The sequence below is a fragment of the Rhinopithecus roxellana genome, chromosome 12 (assembly GCF_007565055.1).
Source record: "Rhinopithecus roxellana isolate Shanxi Qingling chromosome 12, ASM756505v1, whole genome shotgun sequence".
NCBI classification, from domain to species: Eukaryota; Metazoa; Chordata; class Mammalia; order Primates; family Cercopithecidae; genus Rhinopithecus; species Rhinopithecus roxellana.
Window position 1 is genome coordinate 92,048,969 of NC_044560.1, and position 21,617 is coordinate 92,070,585.

Here is a 21,617-nt window from a genome sequence, read left to right on the forward strand (position 1 = left end):
GCTGAGATTTGAGAAGGGAACAAACTGAGCACAGGCAAGTCTTATAATTAAATTAAACGGTATCCCTGAAAAATAAACAGAACGATTTCAAAACTCTTAAGTAGAGGGGAGGGCTTGGCATTTATTTTTTTAATTTCATTAAGATCCAGTGAATATTTTCTGCTACCCCTATGTACAGTCATGCTGAGTAAAGCTATAGCTAGATGGAAGTTAAATTGTATTCACAAAATGAATTTACATCTTATTATGTGCAGTCTCTCAAAGAAAGCAAAAGTAACTACAAATACCGTGTTGCTCCAGCACAAAATGAACTGGTTCATTCTGAAGTGATCATGGCTTGGTGACAAAAAGCTTTGTATTTTTATATGGCACAGCTTTTGGTCCATGTGAAAACAAATTATTTGAATGTTAACTATTTTCTTACACTTTGGAGTTACTGTTGCTGTTCCCATTTCCATTAAGTCAATATACAATTCATGGCAATCCTGTTCAAATTTAAAATTCCTTTTCCTTTTCCTTTCCTTTTTTCTTTTTTTTTGAGATGGATTTTTGGTCTTGTCTCCCAGGCTGGAGTACAATGGCACGATCTCAGCTCACTGCAACCTACACCTCCTGGGTTCAAGCGATTATCCTGCCTCAGCCTCCCCAATAGCTATGATTACAGACACATGTCACCATGCCCAGCTAGTTTTTATATTTTCAGTGGAGACGGGGTTTCACCTCGTTGCCCACGCTGGTCTTGAACTGCTAACCTCAGGTGATTCTCCCACCTCGGCCTCCCAAAGTGCTGAGAGGTGTGAGCCACCACGCCCAGCTTAAAATTTCATTACAGGAAGTAATCTGGGATACAATGAGTAACATGTGACTTGCCTCTGTGAGGTGCTGGGTCAAACTGCAAAAAAGAATATTTTAGAGTATTATCAAGTTCCATGATTGCAGTGTGGTTACCACAATGATAGCAATAGTTTGGAGTACTGAAGATAGCCACTACATTCCAGTCATGACACCAGTTATGTCCCACCGTCACCAGTTGGTGAGCTCTAGACACCAACCTGAGGCCATTGGCACGATTAAATGTCTCAGAAGTATCTTGCACAAAGGTGTAACCAGCTCCTCAAAGAAATATACCCCAGTCACCATCGTCATCTGGATCTGAGTATAGCAAGTCACCCACTGGACTCTCCTGGGGGAATTTTCTGTAGGCAATTCAGTGTTCTGATGTGATGCAGTGTATCACATCACCTTTGGTTGCAGATGGTGACAGGCCACCATGGAGACAGAAGAGTTGCCCATCCACCTAGGCAGTGAGAGGAAGATGGCCTGTAAAGGCCGGGCACGGTGGCTCATGCCTGTAATCCCAGCGCTTTGGGAGACCAAGGCAGGTGGATCACTTACGCCCAGGAGTTCAAGACCAGCCTAAGCAACATGGTGAAAAACTCATCTCTACAAAAAAATATAAACAATTAGCTGAGCATGGTGGTGCGTGCCTGTAGTCCCAGGTACCTGGGAGGCTGAACTAGGAGGCTCACTTGGGCCAGGGAGATTGAAGCTGCAGTGAGCCAGGTCTGTGCCATTGTACTCCAATCTGGGTGACCCTGTCTTTGAAAAAAAAAAATCTGTAAAATATTTATAAACATTTGCATTTCAATATTTTCTTAAACACTCATCATAGGAACCATAAACTTGTATGATCTGCCTGCTCTCATGATCCCTTGGAAGAATGGTGAAGCATTCACGGTAAGAAACCTTAAGGGCTAGGAGCAACATAACTATTTCAATTGAATGATATACTCTGTCAATATAATCTCCTGTAAACAAGTAATTTGTATCTGGTAATTTTCTATTATTTTTTTTTGAGACAGGGTCTCGCTATATTGCCCAGGCTGGTCTCAAACTCCAGGGCTCAAGTAATTCACCTGCCTTGGCCTCTGAAAGTGCTAGTATTACAGATGTGAGCCATCACATCCAGCCTGTATCTGATAATGTTCTTTTTTCTTTTCTTTCTTTCTTTTTTTTTTTTTTTGAGACGGAGTCTCACTCTATCACCCAGAGTGGAATGCAGTGGCACGCTCCGGGCTCACTGCAACCTCCTCCTCTCAGTTCAAGTGATTCACCTGCCTCATCCTCCTGAGTAGCTGGGAAGCTAATTTTTTTTTTTTTTTTTTTTTTTTGAGACAGAGTCTTGTTCTTCGCCCAGGCAGCAGCGCGATCTAGGCTCACTGCAAGCTCCGCCTCCCGGGTTCACGCCATTGTCCTGCCTCAGCTTCCCAAGTAGCTGGGACTACAGGGGCCTGCCACCATGCCTGGCTAATTTTTTGTATTTTTATAGAGACAGGGTTTCACTGTGTTAGCCAGGCTGGTCTCCAACTCTGATCCCAAACCATCCGCCCACCTCAGCCTCCCAAAGTGCTAGGATTACAGGCATGAGCCATTGCGCCCGGCCATCTGGTAATTTTCTAAACAGTTCCATGAGATCATGAAATTGCCCACGCTTATCTCCAGAGACAGTGACTGGACACCAAACCTCTTGCGCATTGGATTCTTCTGTTGGGATTTCTTTAGCCTCCTTGCAGAGGCTCTTGACCTGGGACTTGGATAGCTACTTTCATTGGTTCAGCTGCTTGATCCACTAGTCCAGTTCCTTGGAGAACACCTCATCCATGATGCCACCTGTCCGAGCTGGCTGCTGCACACGGGCCACATGCATCTGTGGCCACTGACAGTTGCTGGGTGCTGGTGCTGGCCCACAGACTCTCCACAGTGCTCAGCCAACAACTGCTGTGTCTCTTCCCTACTCACTCTGGCTGCACAGCTTGGTTCTCTGAAATTGTGAGTATTTCGAAATACTTGACACAACAAAGTTCAATTGAGTTCAAAGTCCACTTACATCATTTCAAGCAATTTCATTCATTCACGCCAGAAAAGCAAGTACTGTTAGAGTCTTTCATTAAAATTTCAATTTCATTTTAAAATTTTGCTCAGGAATTTTGTGTAGCTGTTTCAAACACAAAATCTAAAAATTGATGTGCACAGAAGGAAGCTCAGATCTCCAAATAAAACTTTTGAAAAGATTTTATTTGGAAGTATTTACAAATTCAACATTTAATATCTTTGCTAATTGTTTTTCAGGGGGATCCCAGGCCCATGAAATTAGATGATTATAAATTCTTGGTTTATGGCATATTATTTTTTTTTTTGAGACAGAGTCTTCTACTGTGTCACCCAGGCTGGAGTGCAGTGGTGCGATCTCAGCTCACTGCAACTTCTGCCTCCTGGATTCAAGTGATTCTCCTGCCTCAGCCTCCCGAGTAGCTGGGATTACAGGCACATGCCACTATGCCTGGCTAATTTTTTTTTTTTTTTTTTTTTTGTATTTTTAGTAGAGATGGGGTTTCACTATGTTGGCCAGGCTGTTCTCGAGCTCCGGACCTCAAGTGATCCGCCTGCCTCGACCTCCCAAAGTGCTGGGATTACAGGCGTGAGTCATTGCACCTGGGCAATGGCACGTTCATAACAGGTCCAGGGCCAGCATGGTGGCTCGTGCCTGTAAGCCTAACACTTTAGGAGGCTGAGGCTGGAGGATGGTTTGAGCCCAGGAGTTCAGGACTAGCCTGGGCAACATATGGAGACCCTGTCTCTACAAAAAATAAAAACAAATTAGTTGGGTGTGTTGGCATGAGCCTATATTCCTGGCTCCTTTTGAGGCCCAGATGGAAGGATTGTTCGAACCCAGAAGTTCCAGGCTGAAGTGAGCTGTGGTTGTGCCAATGCACCCCAGCCTGGGTGACAAAGTGAGACCCTGTCTCTAGAAACACTTTGTCTCTGAAAAAAAGCAGAAAAGAAAAAAAGAGGCCAGGCCTGGTAGTGGCTCATGCCTATCATTCCAGGACTTTGGGACACCAAGGTGGGAGGATTGCTTGAGGAGTTTGAGACCAGCCCAGGCAACACAGAGAGATCCTCACCTCTACAAAAAATAGAAAAAATTAGCTGGGTGTAGTGTCACAGGCCTGTAGACCCAGATAGCTTGAGCCTGGGAGGTTAAGGCTGCAGTGAGCCATGATCGTGCCACTGCTCTCCAGCCTGGGGGACAGAGCAAGACCACTTCTCAAAAACAAACAAATAATAATAATGTAACATCTCACCCCAAACCAAAGCTAGTACCTTGACTTTCTAGGTTCAAATAACTATACCTGCATCCCCTGCAGCATGGATCCTGGACATTTTGCTTTTGTGGGCCTCTTCCTAAACACACATATACACGTGCACAAAAATATATATGTATACCACATGTGTACAAAAATATATATGTATACGTATATTTTATGATTGCATTGGTAATAAAGAATATGTTGTTATATAGTAAAACATTTTCTTTGACCTAAAAAGTTCATTAGTTTCTTCTGATTAAAAAGATAATAATAACGGCCACGGGCGGTGGCTCACTTCTGTAATCCCAGCACTTTGGGAGGCTGAGGTGGGTGGATCATGAGCTCAGGGGTTCGAGACCAGCCTGGGCAACATAGCAAGGCCCCCGTCTTTACAAAAAATACAAAAATTAAAAATTAGCCAGGCATGGTGGCGTATGCCCTGTAGTTCTAGCTACGCAGGAGGCTGAGGCACCAGAATCGCTTGAACTGGGAGGTGGAGGTTGCAGTGAGCTAAGATAGCATGACTGCACTTCAACCTGGGCAACAGAGTGAGACTCTGTCTCAAAAAACACAACAAAACAAAACAAAACAAAAAACACATTTTCATGGACCCCTAAAGGTATTGTGGGCCCTAGGCACGGTGCCTATGGTGCTTCATGGATGAGTCAGCCTTCCTTCCCTGGCACCAGGTCCCCATCCGCCTGGGTCCTGCCTGCTCACCATTCTCGTTTTCCTTGTTATAATTTCTTGCAATGATGTATATTCCTTAAGAGTACATTTTTGATGATAACACAACTTACATGTTTCAAATGGACAAAAATTAGTATCATTTACGGTATCTTAAGATAAATTTCCTTTGAATGAGCTTCTTTTCCTGTACTTTGAGGTCTACAAGATGTATCTAGAAAATTTACTACTGTGGAAAATGAAGCCATTTAAAGCAAACTCCAGGGACTCGAAGGAAAAGGGCCTGTGGTTTTTCTTTTGGATAATTGCTGTAATGCTGTCGTTCAGGCGGCTGAGGAAATTTCATGTTTTCACTAGACTTCATTAGACACTGAAGCTCTTGCAGGACAACTTTGATGTTACATGGATTCTGCCATTTTGCTAGCACTAATAAGGTTCTTGGTCCACCACTCCATTAGAACTACTAACTCCATTCTTATTAATTTTTGTTACAAATCTTACAAAGGGAGGTGCTGTGGAGTATTTAGGTCCATGTTCTATTATTATAGCTGCATATTCTGTTTTCATAAATTGACTACCATCTTGTGTTGCTGTTGCTCCAAGGCTCAAAATAGTATTTTTAATGTTAGTCATTTTTAACTTCACGAAATAATATAATCTTTTTTTTTTTTTTTGTCGGAGACAGAGTCTTGCTCTGTCACCCAGGCTGGAGTGCAGTGGCACAATCTTGGCTCACTGCAACCTCCGCCTCCCAGATTCGAGCAATTCTCCTGCCTCAGCCTCCCGAGTAGCTGGGATTACAGGTGCACACCACTGTGCCCGGCTAATTTTTCGTATTTTTAGTAGAGATGGGGCTTCACTACATTGTCCAGGCTGGTCTCCAACTCCTGACCTTGTGATCCGCCCACCTCAGCCTCCCAAGTGCTGGGATTACAGGCATGAGCCACTGTGCCCGGCCTATAATCTTTTGAGATCTACTTTTATCGCTTACTATCAGATTGGCAAGATTAATTCACATCTGAGGCATGTCTCTGTAGTTCATTCATCTTGATTGCTGTCTATTGTGTACCGTACATGAGTGTATCAAGGTCTATTCATCACTCTCCCATGGCATTTGACGTAGGGTGTGTTTTCATCCTTTCCTATAGAAAAAAAAAAAATAACCCCAATACTTTAATGGCTTATTGCACCAAACATTTATTTCTAGTTCTTATTCTGTAAGGCCAAGAGTCAGCTGCAGCTCTGCTAGGAAAAGGTCTTTTTCCAACAAAGAGGCCTAGCAAGGTGAAGAGGGAATTAATAATTATGAGCAAATGCAATGGATCCCCGATAGTTTCCAGTTTTACTGCATGGACAGCGTAGCTAGGGTAAAACTGCTGGGTCATAAGCTATAAGAATGTTTGGTTTTAGAAGACTACGCCAGACTTTTCCATAATGGTATCACCAATTTAAATTCCCACCAGCAACATGCAAGAGATCCTGGAGCTCTACATCCTTCCAACACTCCATATTATCAAACTTTAAACTGTTGCAAATTGAAGGGATGTAAAATGGTGTTTCACTGAGCCTCGGTTTGCATTTTCCTATCACTAACAACGTTTGACATCTCTTTAAACTTACTGGCTGTACGTGTTTCTTCTTCTCTTAAATGCCTGCTCGGCTCGGCGTGGTGGCTCACGCCTGTAATCCCAGCACTTTGGGAGGCTGAGGGGGGCGGATCACTGAGGTCGGGAGCTCGAGATCAGCCTGACCAACATGAAGAAACTCTGTCTCTACTAAAAATACAAAAACTTAGCCAGGCGTGGTGGCATGTGCCTGTAATCCCAGCTACTCGGTAGGCTGAGACAGGAGAATCACTTGAACCCCAGAGGTGGAGGTTGTGGTGAGCCGAGATCATGCCATTGCACTCCAGCCTGGGCAACAAGAGCGAAACTCTGTCTCAAAACAAAAAACAAACAAAAACGCCTGCTTATACCTTTTGTGTCCACTTTTCTTTCTTACTGAATTGTAGAAGTTTTGTTTTGCTTTGTTTTTTTAAGGGACTTGCCGTGTCCCCTAGACTAGAGTGCAGTGGTACGATCGTGGCTCACTGTAGCCTCTACCTCCCTGGGCTCAGGTGATCCTTCCACCTCAGCCTCCTGAGTAGCTGGGACCATAGGCACACCACTTATATTTTCTACTAAGAGTTTTAAAGTTCTATTTTTGAAATTTAGGTCCTTAACCAACTAGTGCTTTGTTTATGCTGTGGAATAATTTTTCCAGATTCTGGTCTCTCTACTCTTTCTCAGGGGTCAATGTGTCTGTCCTTGTGTGGATACCATGCTGTCTTAATGGCTGTAGCTTCATCGTGAGTCCTGATTCCTGGCAGGGGTGAGGAACCCCGCCCCACCCCACCCCCGATACTCTGCCCAGTAACACAGAGAAGCACCCTGTGCTGGCTCTGCTCCTTCCAAATAAGTGGCGTCAGGCATACTGTCTATTTTCCTTTTGAATCTTGGTATTCTTGTGCGTAAACCAGGGAGTAATGATTCTACCTCATAAGAATGTTCTGAGGATCCAATAAGACTGTACGTAAATAAAGCTTCTGGCACAGCGCCTATTTGTTGAACCTGAATGTTTGTGAAATGGGGCCCAGAGACGTTCAATGACGTGCTCAAGGTCACAGGACCAGACCTATACCATGCTGTCTTCTCACTGCTGAGCTTCAAAGACCATTTCCAGATAAGTTAGCCTTCTCAGAGTCTTTCTTCCATTTTCTTCCCTTCCAGAAAAAAACAAAGGAAAGAAAGAAAGAAAGATGAAAGAAAGAGAGAGAGAGAAAAAGAGAAAGAAAGAAAGAGAGAGAGAGAGAGAAAGAAAGAAAAGGAAGAAAGAAAGAAAGAAAGAAAGAAAGAAAGAGAGAGAGAGAGAGAGAAAGAAAGAAAGAAAGAAAGAAAGAAAGAAAGAAAGAAAGAAAGAAAGAAAGAAAGAAAGAAAGAAAGAAAGAAAGAAAGAAAGAAAGAAAGGTCTATTTCCAAAAGCTCACAGCATACCACAGTTCCCAATGACTGCATCTTTTTTGGCTTTTTCTTATCTAATGGGAACAGAATGAACTGGATCAGGGTTTCTCTAACAATGTTGGAGAGGAAGTCAGGTTTATTTAAAATTTAACTTCTTTTGGCTCTGTTACCACTGGCCTTGGCTGAGCCATGGCTGGAGGGCATCCGAAAGCAATGAGATCTGGGCATGGTTTCCAGGAGAGTCCCTGGGAGCAACAGTGAAGTGTCCCTGAACTTGTCATCATGGAAATTACAGTGGCCTTGAGGGTTAATCACTGAAGTCAGCATGTAAAGCCGGGTCTGCGTCTGTTTTGTTCCCTCTGTCTCTGCGGATCCCACACAGCCAAGACACAGAGCAGGTGCTCAGTGTGGAATAAACAAAGGAAAGTGGGCAGAAAGATTTACAGTCACCTTGAGGAGGCGGTTTGACCTCATTGTAGAGACATTAACAGAGCCAAAGAAAGGGTGTGCAGCTTCTCAGGAGATTTGTTGCTATTATAGTGAGAAAGGTTTGGAAAAGAGTGTGAGCATCTTAAAAGTTACAATAATTAAAGTGTGTTAGCTCAGAAACTGAAGACAAAGAAGTAGAGTGGAATTGAATTCACAAATAGACCTAAACACATAAGAAAATCTGGTGTATGGTAAGGGTGGCATTTCACATATGTAGGGGGAAACTACATGTTGATGAACCTTCTGGAAAAAAGCCAAACTGAATCTCTAACTTACTGCATACACTGAAATAAATTCCAGATGGATTAAGTATGCATAGGTAAAAAACAAAACCATAAACTTGCTAGAAGAAAATATCAGAGAATGTTTTCCTAATCACGGAGTGGAGAAAATCTTTCTAAAATATGACACAAATCCCAGAAGTTTTCAAGGAAAAGATGGTCAGGCCGGGCGTGGTAGCTCACGCCTGTAATCCCAGCACTTTGGGAGGCTGAGGCGGGTGGATCACCTGAGTTCAGGAGTTCGAGACCAGCCTGACCAACATGGAGAAACCCCGTTTCTACTAAAAATACAAAAATTAACCGGGTGTGGTGGCACATGCCTGTAATCCCAGCTACTCAGGAGGCTGAGGCAAGCAGGAGAATCCCTTGAACCCGGGAGGCAGAAGTTGCAGTGAGCAGAGATCGCACCATTACACTCTAGCCTGGGCAACAAGAGTGAAACTCCATCTCAAAAAAAAAAAAAAAAAAAAAAAGAAGAAGAAGATGGACAGATCTTACTAGGTAAATATTTTTAAACTTATGTAGGGGGAAAAACATATGCAAGGCAAATGACAAACACTAAACTATAAAAAGTATTGATTTACTTTCCACATGGCCGATAAGAACTAATAACCTGATATGCAAAGACGTCCTACAAATCAACTTAAAAAAAAAAAAAGTACAGGCCAGGAACAGTTGCTGACGCCTGTAATCTCAGCACTTTGGGAGGCCAAGGCAGGCAGATCACAAGGTCAGGAGTTCGAGACCAGCCTGGCCAATATGGTGAAACCTTGTCTCTACTGAAGATACAAAAAATTAGCCGGGTATGGTGGCACGCATCTGTGACCACAGCTAATTGGAAGGGTGAGGCAGGAGAATCACTTGGCCTGGGAGGCGGAGGTTGCAGTGAGCCGAGATCACGCCATTGTACTCCAGCCTGGGCAACAGGGTGAGACTCTGCTTCAAAAAAAAAATAAATAAATAAATAAAATAATAATAATAAATTAATTAATTATTTTAAAAAATTTAAAAAGTACAAAGGAAAGAAGAAAACCATGAGTAAGAAAAATACGACCAGGCGTGGTGGCTCACACCTGTAATCCTAACACTTACAGAGGCCTAGGCGGGCGGATCAATTGAGGTCAGTAGTTCAAGACCAGCACAGGCAACATGGTGAAACCCTGTCTCTACCAAAAATACAAAAATTAGCCAGGCATGGTGGTGGGTGCCTGTAGTTCCAGCTGCTTGGGAGGCTGAGGCAGAGGAATTGCTTGACCCTGGGAGAAGGAAGTTGCGGTAAGCCAAGATCACACCACTGCACTCCAGCCTGGGCAACAGAGTGAGACTCTGTCTCAAAAAAAGAAAAGAAAAATGGACAAATGACATGGGAAAATACACTTTATAGAAGATGACATTCAAATGGCTAATCAACTCAGGAAGAGATGTTTGACTCCACAGAAATCCAAATGAAAACAACAATGGGATAATACATTTCATGTATGTATCAGACTCTGCAAAAAATAAAAGGCACCCAGTGCTGGGGAGAGTGTCAGTTGGTCTCTCATCAGTCCTGGGGCAAATGCAAATTTCAATATTATTTTTGGGAAGAAATTCATCTATTTCATCAGAACTTTATATTTATGTGCCCTTTGATCAGATCCATTCCGCTTTTGAGAACTTATTTTATTGAAATAATGGCAAAAGTGAGCAAAGATAAATATATAGGGGTTCTTTGCAGCATTGTTCATAATAACAAAAGACAGGAATCGCATGTGTATCACCAGAGAATTGGGTACTTCATGGTACGTCCATACTAGACAGCTGATAAAAAGAATGAGGGAGATCCATCTACACCTGCCAACGTGGAAAGATGTGCACGTCTTAGCGCTCTGTTTGGAAGACAAAGCAATTTGAATAACAGATATATTATATAAGATATATTATTATATAGATAACATGTTATAACAGGTATTTTTATATGTTTAATATTACACACATATTTATATATTTTTTGAGACCAAGTCTTGCTCTAATCCCCAGGGTGGAGTGCAGTGGCACGATCTCAGCTCACTACAACCTCTACCTCCCAGGTTCAAGTGATTCTCATGCCTCAGGCTCCCAAGTAGCTGGGATTACAGGCACCTGCTACCATGCCCAGCTAATTTTTTGTATTTTTAGTAGAGACAGGGTTTGACGGCATTTCACTATGTTGGCTAGGCTGGTCTCAAACTCCTGACCTCAGGTGATCCACCCGTCTCAGCCTCCCAAAGTGCTGGGATTACAGATGTGAGCTACCACACCCAGCCTAGTATTTTATTATGTTTTATTTATGTTTTGAAAATGATCTATTGGCCAGGTGCAATGGCTCATGCCTGTAATCCCAGCACTTTGGAAGGCCGAGGCAGGTGGATCACCTGAGGTCAGGAGTTCTAAGACCAGCCTGGCCAACATGGCAAAACCCCGTCTCTACTAAAAATATAAAAATTAGCTGGGCATGGTGGCACATGCCTGTAATCCCAGCTGCTCAGGAGGCTGAGGAATGAGAATGGTTTGAACACGGAAGGCGGAGGTTGCAGTGAGCCGAGATCACACCATTGGGCTCCAGCCTGGGCGACAAGAGTGAAACTCCGTCTCAAAAAATAAAAAAAAGAAAGAAAATAATCTCTCTAGCTCTTTCCACATATATTTGTATATAAAAACACATATACATATGTATCTATATGATTATAATATGTATTATGTATACCTGGAAATTAGCATACTAAAGTGTTAACCGTGAGATAGATTGAAGGTAAGGTTGAAATTCATTTTATTTCTCTATCACTAAAATTTTTTTCATTGAGCACATTACTACTTTTGTAACAATGTTAAAGATCATGTTTATTCAAAATTATTTTAAGGTCAAGGCAGGCAGATCACTTGAGGTCAGGAGTTTGAGACCAGTCTGGTCAACATGGTGAAATCCCATCTCTACTAAAAATACAAAAATTAGCTGGGCATGGTGACAGACGCCTGTAATCCCAGCTACTCAGGAAGCTGAGGCAGAATTGCTTGAACCCGGGAGGTGGAAGTTGCAGTGAACCAAGCTCCCACCACTGCACTCCGGCCTGGGCGGTACAGCAAGGCTTTGTGTCCAAAAAAAAAAAAAAAAAATTATTTTTTTTTTTGGGGAGTTTCTGTCTTACTAAAAGTCGTCTGGAGTAGTGGCTACAGGCGACTCGCCAGACTAGCTGAAAAGACGGGTTTAAATGGTTGATCTTTTTCTCTCTGTGGGCCAGCACGTTTTTCCCATCGCTCTCCCGACTGCTAAATAGGGTTTTCCTGGCCACGGTTCCCTCCCCAGGTTTCCACCAAGACTCCTGGCTTCCTTTCAGAGCCAAGAGAGCCAAAGGGGCCCTTGTGTTGCCCAGGGCTCTTTGGGGCGTAGTAAATATGCCCTAAATGCAGTGCAAGCCCATGCTTAGCAATGAAGCTACCCTATACAGCAGGCTTTTCGCAGAGTGTGGGAATAGCAACCTCCCCTTCCCACACCATACTGTGAGCTTCCCTAGGGCAGACACCAGGGCTAACTGTTGTCTGTATTCCTAGGAGCCAGCACAGATAATGTTACTCGAACTAATTTATTAACACAAACACAGACTAACACAACTCGCCCACCAGGCAGATGGCAAAGCCTGGCTATAAAACTGGCACAAGGAAGAGAGAAAATTGATTAGCAATGAGTCACCAATGGCAGGAAAGCATGAAGGAGAAAAGGCAGATACGCAAAGTCTGTCTACCAGCTGGTCCCTTTTAAAAAAGGGAGGAGGCAGACAGTGCCCCCTACAGGGCTAATGGAAATGGCGTCTGCCCTTTTTAGGAAGGAGGGCAGAGGTAGGTAGGGATGGAGGGGTGGGGAGGTGGGTGCGGGCTATGCTGTATTCTATCCTGCAACGCCAGTGGGTGAGACTGTAGATCGTGTTGCCACTGATGGCATCTGGTGGAAACGGCGTTTGTGGTGGAGATAACTTAATAATATAGCATGTGCGGCACTGTGCTACAGCCCGCAAGAAATGGAAAGAATGGCAAGAAGTACTTGTTTGACCCTGTGTCCCCAGCACCAGGGGCCTGGCACAGAGCAGAGGCTCACTAGAAGCTTGAAAAGGAAGGAATTCAGGGAGTGAGGTAAGGAGGGAGGACAAAGGGAGGAGATGGGGAAAAATGACACAAGGACCAAGGAGCTCTTTTCTTTCTTTCTTTCTTTCTTTCTTTCTTTCTTTCTTTCTTTCTTTCTTTCTTTCTTTCTTTCTTTCTTTCTTTCTTTCTCTTTCTTTCTTTCTTTTCTTTCTTTCTTTTCTTTCTTTCTTCTTTTCTTCTTCCTGTTCGTTTCCTTATCTTTCTTTTTTCTTTCTTTTTTTCTTTCTTTCTTTCTTTACTTCCTTCCTTCCTTTCTTCCTTCCTTCCTTCCTTCTTCCTTTCCTTCCTTCCTTCCTTCCTTCTTTCTTTCTTTCTTTCTTTCTTTCTTTCTTTGAGACAGGGTCTTGCTCTGTCACCTAGGCTGGAGTTTAGTGGTGTGATCATGGCTCATAGCAGCCTCTACCTCCTGGGTTCAAGCAATCCTGCTGCCTCAGCCTCCCAAGTAACTAGAACTACAGGTGTGTGCCACCACACCCAGCTAATTTTTAAGAAATAATTTTGTAGAGCCATGGAATACTATGCAGCCATAAAAAAGAATGAGATCAGCTGGGCATGGTGGCTCATGCCTGTACTCCCAGCACTTCAGGAGGCCAAGGCAGGCAAATCACAAGGTCAGGAGTTTGAGACCAGCCTAGCCAATATGGTGAAACCCTGTCACTACCAAAAATATGGGAAATTAGCTGGGTGTAATGGCAGGCTCCTATAATCCCAGCTACTCGGGAGGCTGAGGCAGGAGAATCACTTCAACCTGGGAGGCAGAGGTTGCAGTGAGCTGAGATCGTGCCACTACACTCCAGCCTAGGCGAAAAGTGAGATTCCATCTCAAAAATAAATAAATAAATAAAAAATAAAATCATGTCCTTTGCAAGGACATGGATGGAACTCAAAGCCATTATCCTCAGCAAACTAATGCAGAAACAGCAAACCAAATACTGCATGTTCTCACTTACAGGTGGGAACTGAATTATGTTAACACATAGACATGTGGCGGGGGGGCAACAGCACACACTAGGACCTGTCGGAGAGTAGGAGGTGGGAGAAGGGAGAGCATCGGGAAGAATAGCTAATGGATGTTGGACTTAATACATGAGTGATGGGATGATCTGTGCAGCAAACCACCGTGGCACACGTTTGCCTACGTAACAAATCTGCACATGCTGCACATGTATCCCCGAACTTAAAATAAGTGTTGGAAATTTTTTTTAAAAAAAGAAGAGAAAAGAAGAAATCTTCTGTAGAAACAGGGTCTCACTATGTTGCTCAAGCTGGTCTTGAACTCCTGAGCTCAAGCAATCCTCTTGTCTTGGTCTCCCAAAATGCTGGAATTATAGACGTGAGCCACCGTGTCTGGCTGAGGAAAGTCTTTCCTAGTTTTATGACATGAGGGGATCCTTTGAGGGGGTTCTTGGAAGGCTGCCTCCACTTCACTGCCCCTCCTTGGGCTTCGGCATCCTTATCTGTATATTGAGTATGGCAAAAGGAGAGATAAAAGGTTGGACTAGCTTAGTGATTCTGACCTGGAGTCCCAGAACCCTAGGGAACTCTCAAGATAGAATGGGTACCATGAACTATATTAGGACTTCTAAATGCATAAGGAGAATGCGCAAGCATTTACTTAGGATAAAACTGTATGTGCTGACAGGCCAGGTATCTTTCTATGGGGCTGGGACTCCGTCACTCCCAAGGAACAGGGAAGCGTTTGAATCAAGTCCACTCTACAGGAAGACGGGCCAGGGTTAGACCACAGTCAGTCATGTGCCTTTAAGCAAGTGACTTAGCCTCTTTTGAGTGTCAGTTTTCTCCTAAGTAAAATGGGGGTGATAAGACCCCACTCAGAGGTTTCTAGTGGTGATTGAATGAGCTAGTACATGTAAAGCACTTGGCATGGAGGCTGGCCCAGAGTCAGCCCTCCGCAAATGGTAGTTGCTATAATGATTAATGCAGAAGAGGGAGTCTGAACATCTCATGCTAATCAAAAACTCTGATAGGAGCTATATATATATATATATATATATATATTCATAAATAGTAGGAAATAAATGAATGATTAATTATTTAAGGCAGCTTGTTTGGAAGATGATGTCTTTTTTTCAAATAGGGATGGAGTCTCGCTCTGTTGCTCAGGCTGCAGCCTCGACTTCCTGAGCTCAAGCAATCCTCCCACCTCAGCCTTCTGAGTATCTGGAGTACAGGTGCAAGCCACCACGCCCAGCTAATTTTTTTTTTTAATTAAATAGATTTTATTTTTGTCTCACTAGATTGCCCAGGCTAGCAACATCTTTTTAAAACATGAGACCCCTTGGATAGGAGAGTGTTTAAGGTCAACTAAAAACACCAAATAAAAAATCTAAAAAGAAGAAAACGTGAGACCATACTTAGAAGTCACAAGAGCGAACTTTGTGGGACAAAGGCTGAGCCCCTCTGTGTCAGGCCCCTTCGAGCTGGAGTTCAATAAGAGACTAAGCTCTCCTTCTGGGTCTTGGTGCAGTTCTCTCTTTTTGAACTGATTGATTGACTGATTGAGACAGGATCTCACTCAGTTAGCCCGGGTTGGAGTGCAGTGGCAAGAATATGATTCACTGCAGCCTCAACTTCCTGAGCTCAAGCAATCCTCCCAACTGAGCCTCCAGAGTAGCTGGGACCACAGACGCCAGCCACCATGCCAGGCTAATTAAAAAAAAAGAAAAAAATTATTTATTTTTTTTTAAGAGTCAGGGCCGGCTGGGCGCAGTGGCTCAAGCCTGTAATCCCAGCACTTTGGGAGGCCGAGACGGGCGGATCACGAGGTCAGGAGATCGAGACCATCCTGGCTAATACGGTGAAACCCTGTCTCTACTTAAAAATACAAAAAACTAGCCGGGCGACGAGGCGGGCGCCTGTAGTCCCAGCTACTCGGGAGGCTGAGGCAGGAGAATGGCGTAAACCCGGGAGGCGGAGCTTGCAGTGAGCTGAGATCTGGCCACTGCACTCCAGCCTGGGTGGCAGAGCAAGACTCCGTCTCAAAAAAAAAAAAAAAAAAAAAGAGTCAGGGCCTTGCCATGTTGCCCATTCTGGTCTCAAACTTCTGGGTTCAATCGATCCTCCCACCTTGGCCTTCCAAAGTGCTGGGATTACAGGTGTGAGCCACTGCACCCAGACTGTTCTGTCTTTTTGGAATGACTTTCTCTCCCTTTTTTATCTGGTTGACTCCTAGACACTGCCTCCAGGAAGCCTTCTGCGCTTGGCCCTTGGCTCCCTTGAGTCAATGCCTTTCCACAGCTTGCTGGATCAGTCCTTTGAAGGCACTTGCTATAGTGTGCAGTGCTTTCTTAGACCAGCAACTCTCACCCTTGACATCATCAGAATCACCACAGGGGCTTGTTAGAACAGAGATTGCTGGCCACAGGCCCCAGAGTGTCTGATTCAGCAGGTCTGCAGTGGGTCCTGAGAATGTGTGCTTCTACGCATTCACAGGAGATGCCAGGCCTCCTGACCCGGGGAACACACTTTGAACCACTGGCTTAGACCACATGCTCTAGGACAGCAGGGATCTTGCCTATTTGTTTCCCACTGCACCTCCAGCAGCACCTCACAGTCTCAGCCATTACATGGAAAGACAAAGTCAAATAACAAGACGTAATATACAAGATTTCCCAAGGCCTGTGTGCTGAGCCCACAGGTTGTGCCCCGGCTGGAGGTGTGAACTGTCTCTGAGAGGGCCATGTGAGTGCCCAGCGGGAGCAGTCCGGGAATGGCAGGAGGGCCGTGTTCTGGGTCAGAGCGCCCTCTGGTGCCAACATCTCAGCTCTGCACCTGGAGCTGAAATTGGACGGGTGACATCAAGGGAGACCCCAACCGACCTCCCAGCTCCTGGTTTTCCCCTCTCAACCTCGTCCGTGTCACCACCAGGAGTAACTTGCTAAAATTCAGCTCTGACCCTACTCCCCTTTGCCCCTCTCCCAGCTTAAGCCCGGCACTTGGCTGTCCACTGCCCTCTGGACAAACCTCAGTATTCAAGGTCCTTGGCTGTCCTCTGGTGACTCTCCGGCTTTCTGTCCTGCGGTATCCTGTGGCTCTCCTCATGCACTGTTTAATTTGTCCACACCAGACAGGTCATGGACTTTATGCTTTCCTACAAGCTATTCCTAACAGGACTGCAACCCCACCTTCTCCTCCGGAGAAACTGATCCTTTTTAATGTCAAATATGGCCTCTTCCATGAAGCCTTCCTGGATTCTCCTAGGCAAAAGTGATTGTTTCTTCCTTTGTGTCTGTAAAGCCTAGTGCACAGGCCACTATGGAGTGGGGTCTGGGTCCTCCTTGAGACCATGGGCTCCCTGGGGCTCCTGACTCAGCTTTGGTGTATCAATAAATGCTGGAATCTACAAAGCTGCTTTCCTTCTTCAAAGCTAAAACCCACTGTCTACTACCTAAGTCTGCATAGATCCTTAGATATTCAATCATTTATTCAACCAGCAAATATACCTGAGGCCTTTCTTTTTTTCTTTTTTCTTTTTTTTTTTGATAGAGTTTTGAGCCCAGGCTGGAGTGCAGTGGCATGATCTCAGCTCACCGCAACCTCCGCCTCCCGGGTTCAAGCGATTCTCCTGCCTCAGCCTCCTGAGTAGCTGGGATTACAGGCATGTGCCACCACACCCGGCTAATTTTGTATTTTTAGTAGAGACGGGGTTTCTCTATGTTGGTCAGGCTGGTCTCAAACTCCTGACCTCAGGTGATCCGCCCACCTGGGCCTCCCAAAGTGCTGGGATTACAGGTGTGAGCCACCACGCCCAGTCAAGGCCTTTCTTCTGGAAGGCGTTAGTCAATCCCAGTGAGGGCGATACGGAGAAGAATAAAACAAGATGAAGTTCCTGGCCTCTGAGCTTACATTATGGTAGGAGAGAATGACAATAGACAAAACACTGTATATTAAATACTGTTAAGCCATGCTAAATGGCATAGAGAAATTAAGCAGGGTAAAGGATAGAAGTTGATGGAGTGGTTCTATGTCAGGCAGTGTGGTTAAGAAAATACTCACTGATGGCTGGGCGTGGTGGCTCACGTCTATAATCCCAGCACTTTGGGAGGCTGAGGTGGGTGAATCATGAGGTCAAGAGTTTGGGACCAGCCTGGGCAACATGGTGAAACCCCTTCTCTACTAAAAATACAAAAATAAGCTGGGCATGGTAGCACACACCTGTAATCCCAGCTACTCAGGAGGCTGAGGCAGGAGAATCGCATGAACCCGGGAGGTGGAGGTTGCAGTGAACCAGGATAGCATCTGTGCACTCCAGCCTGGGCAACAGATCAAGATTCGTCTAAAAAAAAAGGGAAAAAAGAAAATACTCACTGATGAGGCAGCATTTGAGCAAAGACACAAAGTGCAGATGTGAACCGTGCATGTGTCTGGGGGGAGGTATTCCTGCAGCGTGCAAAGGCCCTGTGATAGGAACGTGCTTAGCATGCTCTAGAAACTGCAAGTTGGCTGGTGTTTTAGGTCAGGGGATCCGGAAGCACACTCTGAGAAGATTCCTGTATAAGTGATTGATTAGTGCTCCCGTAGGGGTAGGGTGGGGAATAACCAGCAAGGGCGTAGGGGAAGCAGGGCAGGGAAGAGGAGGAAACCAAGCAAGCGTGTGATTTCATGCAAAATCCAGAGGAAGGTAGTTTCAGCCTGATCCTACGGGGTTGGGGCGGAGTGGGGTAGGAAGGGAAGCGCTGGCATGTAAGTTACACCTCAGTGTTTGTTCCAACCTAAGGCAAGGTTGCTGAGACTTTCAAACTCTCCTCGCATCAACACCTGGCTAGGGTCATCCCCGGGAGCTTTTTCAAGTAAATTCTCAGGCACTTCCTCTGGGCAAAGTGGGCTCCAGTAGAGCCCTATCCAAAGAGCCATAGGTACTAGGTACTAGGTGTTGGGTACTAAGTACTAAGTGTTAAGAGAAAAAGCTTAGCAAAGTTGGGGGCACACACAACATGAAGGAAAAGGGGATCTTAAAAGGATTTGGGTAAAATGCTAACAGTACCTGTGAAAGTCAGTGAGGTTGAAGAACAGAAGTTAGAGTAGAATCATAAGAGAAGACATAGTCAGCTGAGGGCGGATCAGGTAAACCAATATCTGATTTCACTCAAATAGGCAATGTGCTGAGCTAAAAAATCTACAGCTCTCCTTGCATCTAGGGGTAGATGCAGTTCCACACACTCAGATGTCAATATAAGTCAGCTGGAGGCATCTAAGAAAGCATTGATTTCCTGATAGAGGCACCACATTTTTCTCCTCGCCACTTCCTTCTTTTTGCCTGGAATGTGAACCCGAGGCTGGGGGTAAAGCAGTCATCTTGTAACGATGAGGTCACAATGAGGCAAATATGAGAGTAAAAGCTTCGTACTAAGCATGGTGGAGGGGCCTGAGACCCTAGTGATGTTGCAGAGAGGCTGCACTAGCCTGGGATGCCTGTCTCTAGACTTAGTATCTTTTTTTGAAAGTTAATAAATCCCTATTTGATGAAGTCTGGCTTTCTGTTACATGCCAGTGGGTATCATCCCTCCAAAGAGTTGTAGATCTACACAGCCTCCCACATTCTGGGAGAGCACCTGTTCCTGTTCCCACTCAAATGCACTGGATGTTATAAAGCTTTTTCCAGTTTGCCAGTCTTCCATGTGACAAATCCTATCTTGTTTTCTTTCTGTGTGTGCATGTGTTTGGGTTTTTTTTTTTTGTTTGTTTGTTTGTTTGAGATGGAGTCTCACTCTGTCGCCCCAGCTGGAGTGCAGTGGCATGATCTCAGCTCACTGCAACCTCTGCCTCCCAGGTTCAAGCGATTCTCCTGCCTCAGCCTCTCAAGTAGCTGGGATCACAGGCACCCACCACCATGCCCAGCTAATTTTTGTATTTTCAGTAGAGACAGGGTTTCACCATGTTGGCCAGGCTGGTCTCGAACTCCTGACCTCAGGTGTCACCACCTGCCTCAGGCCTCCCAAAGTGCTGGGGTTACAGGCGTGAGCCACTGCACGTGGCCTTTTTTTTTTTTTTTTTGAGATGGAGTCTGGCTCTGTCACCCAGCGTGGAGTGCAGTGGCATGATCTCAGCTCATTGCAGCCTCCACCTCCCAGGTTCAAGCGATTCTCCTGCCTCAGCCTCTCAAGTAGCTGGGATTACAGGCACGCACCACAATACCCAGCTCATTTTTGTATTTTTAGTAGAGTCAGGGTTTGGCCATGTTGGCCAGGCTGGTCTCGAACTTCTGACCTCAAGTGATCTGCCCACCTCGGCCTCCTCAAAGTGCCGGGATTACAGGTGTGAGCCACCGCACCCAGCTGCCTACAGTTTGATTCTTGATGGAATTTCAGGATGAGTTATTGTTTGCTATTAAAAATGGAAAAATGGGCCAGTTGTGGTGGCTCACACCTGTAATCCCAGCACTTTGGAAAGCTGAGGTGGGCAGATCACTTGAGCCTAGGAGTTGGAGACTAGCCTGGGCAACATGGTGAAACCCTGTCTCCAGCAAAAAATACAAAAATTAGCCAGGTGTGGTGGTGCGTCCCTGTAGTCCCAGCTCCTCAGGAGGCTGAAGCGGGAAGATCACTTTAGCCTGGAAAGTTGGGGCTGCAGTAAGCTGTGATTGCACCACTGCACTCCAGCCTGGGCAATGGGATTGAAACCCTGCTTCAAAAAAAAAAAAAAAAAAAAAAAAAAAAAAAAAAAAAAGGGTTTCTAAAGTTAACATATACCTACTCTGACCCAGTGTTTCTAGTTCTAACTATTCATTCAATAGCAACAGGTGCATATGCCCACAAAAAGACATGTGCAAGCATGTGTGTAGCAGTTTTATTCATTATTGCCCCAAACTAGAAACAGCCCAAATGTTCAACAGGTGAATGAAGAAAGACATTGCGGTATATCCATACAATGGAATACTATTTAACAATAAAAAAATAAACGTTAGCTTTAAGCAACAACAAAAATGGATTTCTCAAACATGATATTGAGAGAAGAAAGCCAAAAAAAGAGTACGTACTGTATGATTCCATTGATTCAAAGTCCTAGAACAGACAAATCTAGCCCACAGTGATAAAAGTCAGATCAGTGGTTACAAGTGAAGAAGTGAAGTCACGTTGTGGAAGGATGGAAATTGTCTCCGTTTGAATCTGGTACTTTTTTGTTTTAGCATTAAAAGAAAAAGTCTATAAAATAGAGATGAGGTCTTGCTATGTTGCCTAGGCTGGTTTCAAACTCCTGGCCTCAAGCAATCCTCCCTCCTCGGCCTCACAAAGTGTTGGGATTGCAGGTGTGAGGCGCTGCACCTGGCCTAAATGAGCATTTTGAATAGACTAAGATCTGTGTCTGCACTGGATGAGTCTGTGTTTGCAGCCAGTGGCTACAACAAGGTATCAAGGTTTCACAAGATCATTCCAAAAATCCTGCGATTGAAGTAATACATTCTTTTTTTTTTTTTTTTTTTTTTTTTTTTTTTGAGATGGAGTCTTACTCTGTCACCCAGGCTGGAGTGCAGTGGTGCGATCTCAGCTCACTGCAACCTCCACCTCCCAGGCTCTAGCAGTTCTCCTGCCTCAGCCTCCCGAGTAGCTGGGATTGCAGGTGCACGCCACCACCCTGACTAATTTGTATTTTAGTAGATACAGGATGTCAGGCCTCTGAGCCCAAATTAAGCCATCGTATCCCCTGTGACCTGCCCGTATACATCCAGATGGCCTGAAGCAACTGAAGAACCACAAAAGATGACATTCCACCATTGTGAGCTGTTCCTGCCCCACCCTAACTGATCAACTGACCTTATGACAATACACCCTCTCCGCCCTTGCAATAATGTACTTTGTGATATTCCCCTGCCCCCTTAAGAAGGTACTTTGTAACATTCT

The 21,617-nt window shown here is 44.7% G+C and overlaps 2 pseudogenes; both read right to left on the reverse strand.

The window, feature by feature from the left end:
• Positions 1-826: 826 nt before the first annotated feature.
• LOC104654904 lies at positions 827-2,662 on the reverse strand (annotated as a pseudogene).
• A 2,399-nt stretch (positions 2,663-5,061) lies between these two features.
• LOC104654920 lies at positions 5,062-16,821 on the reverse strand (annotated as a pseudogene).
• Between the last annotated feature and the right edge of the window lie 4,796 nt (positions 16,822-21,617).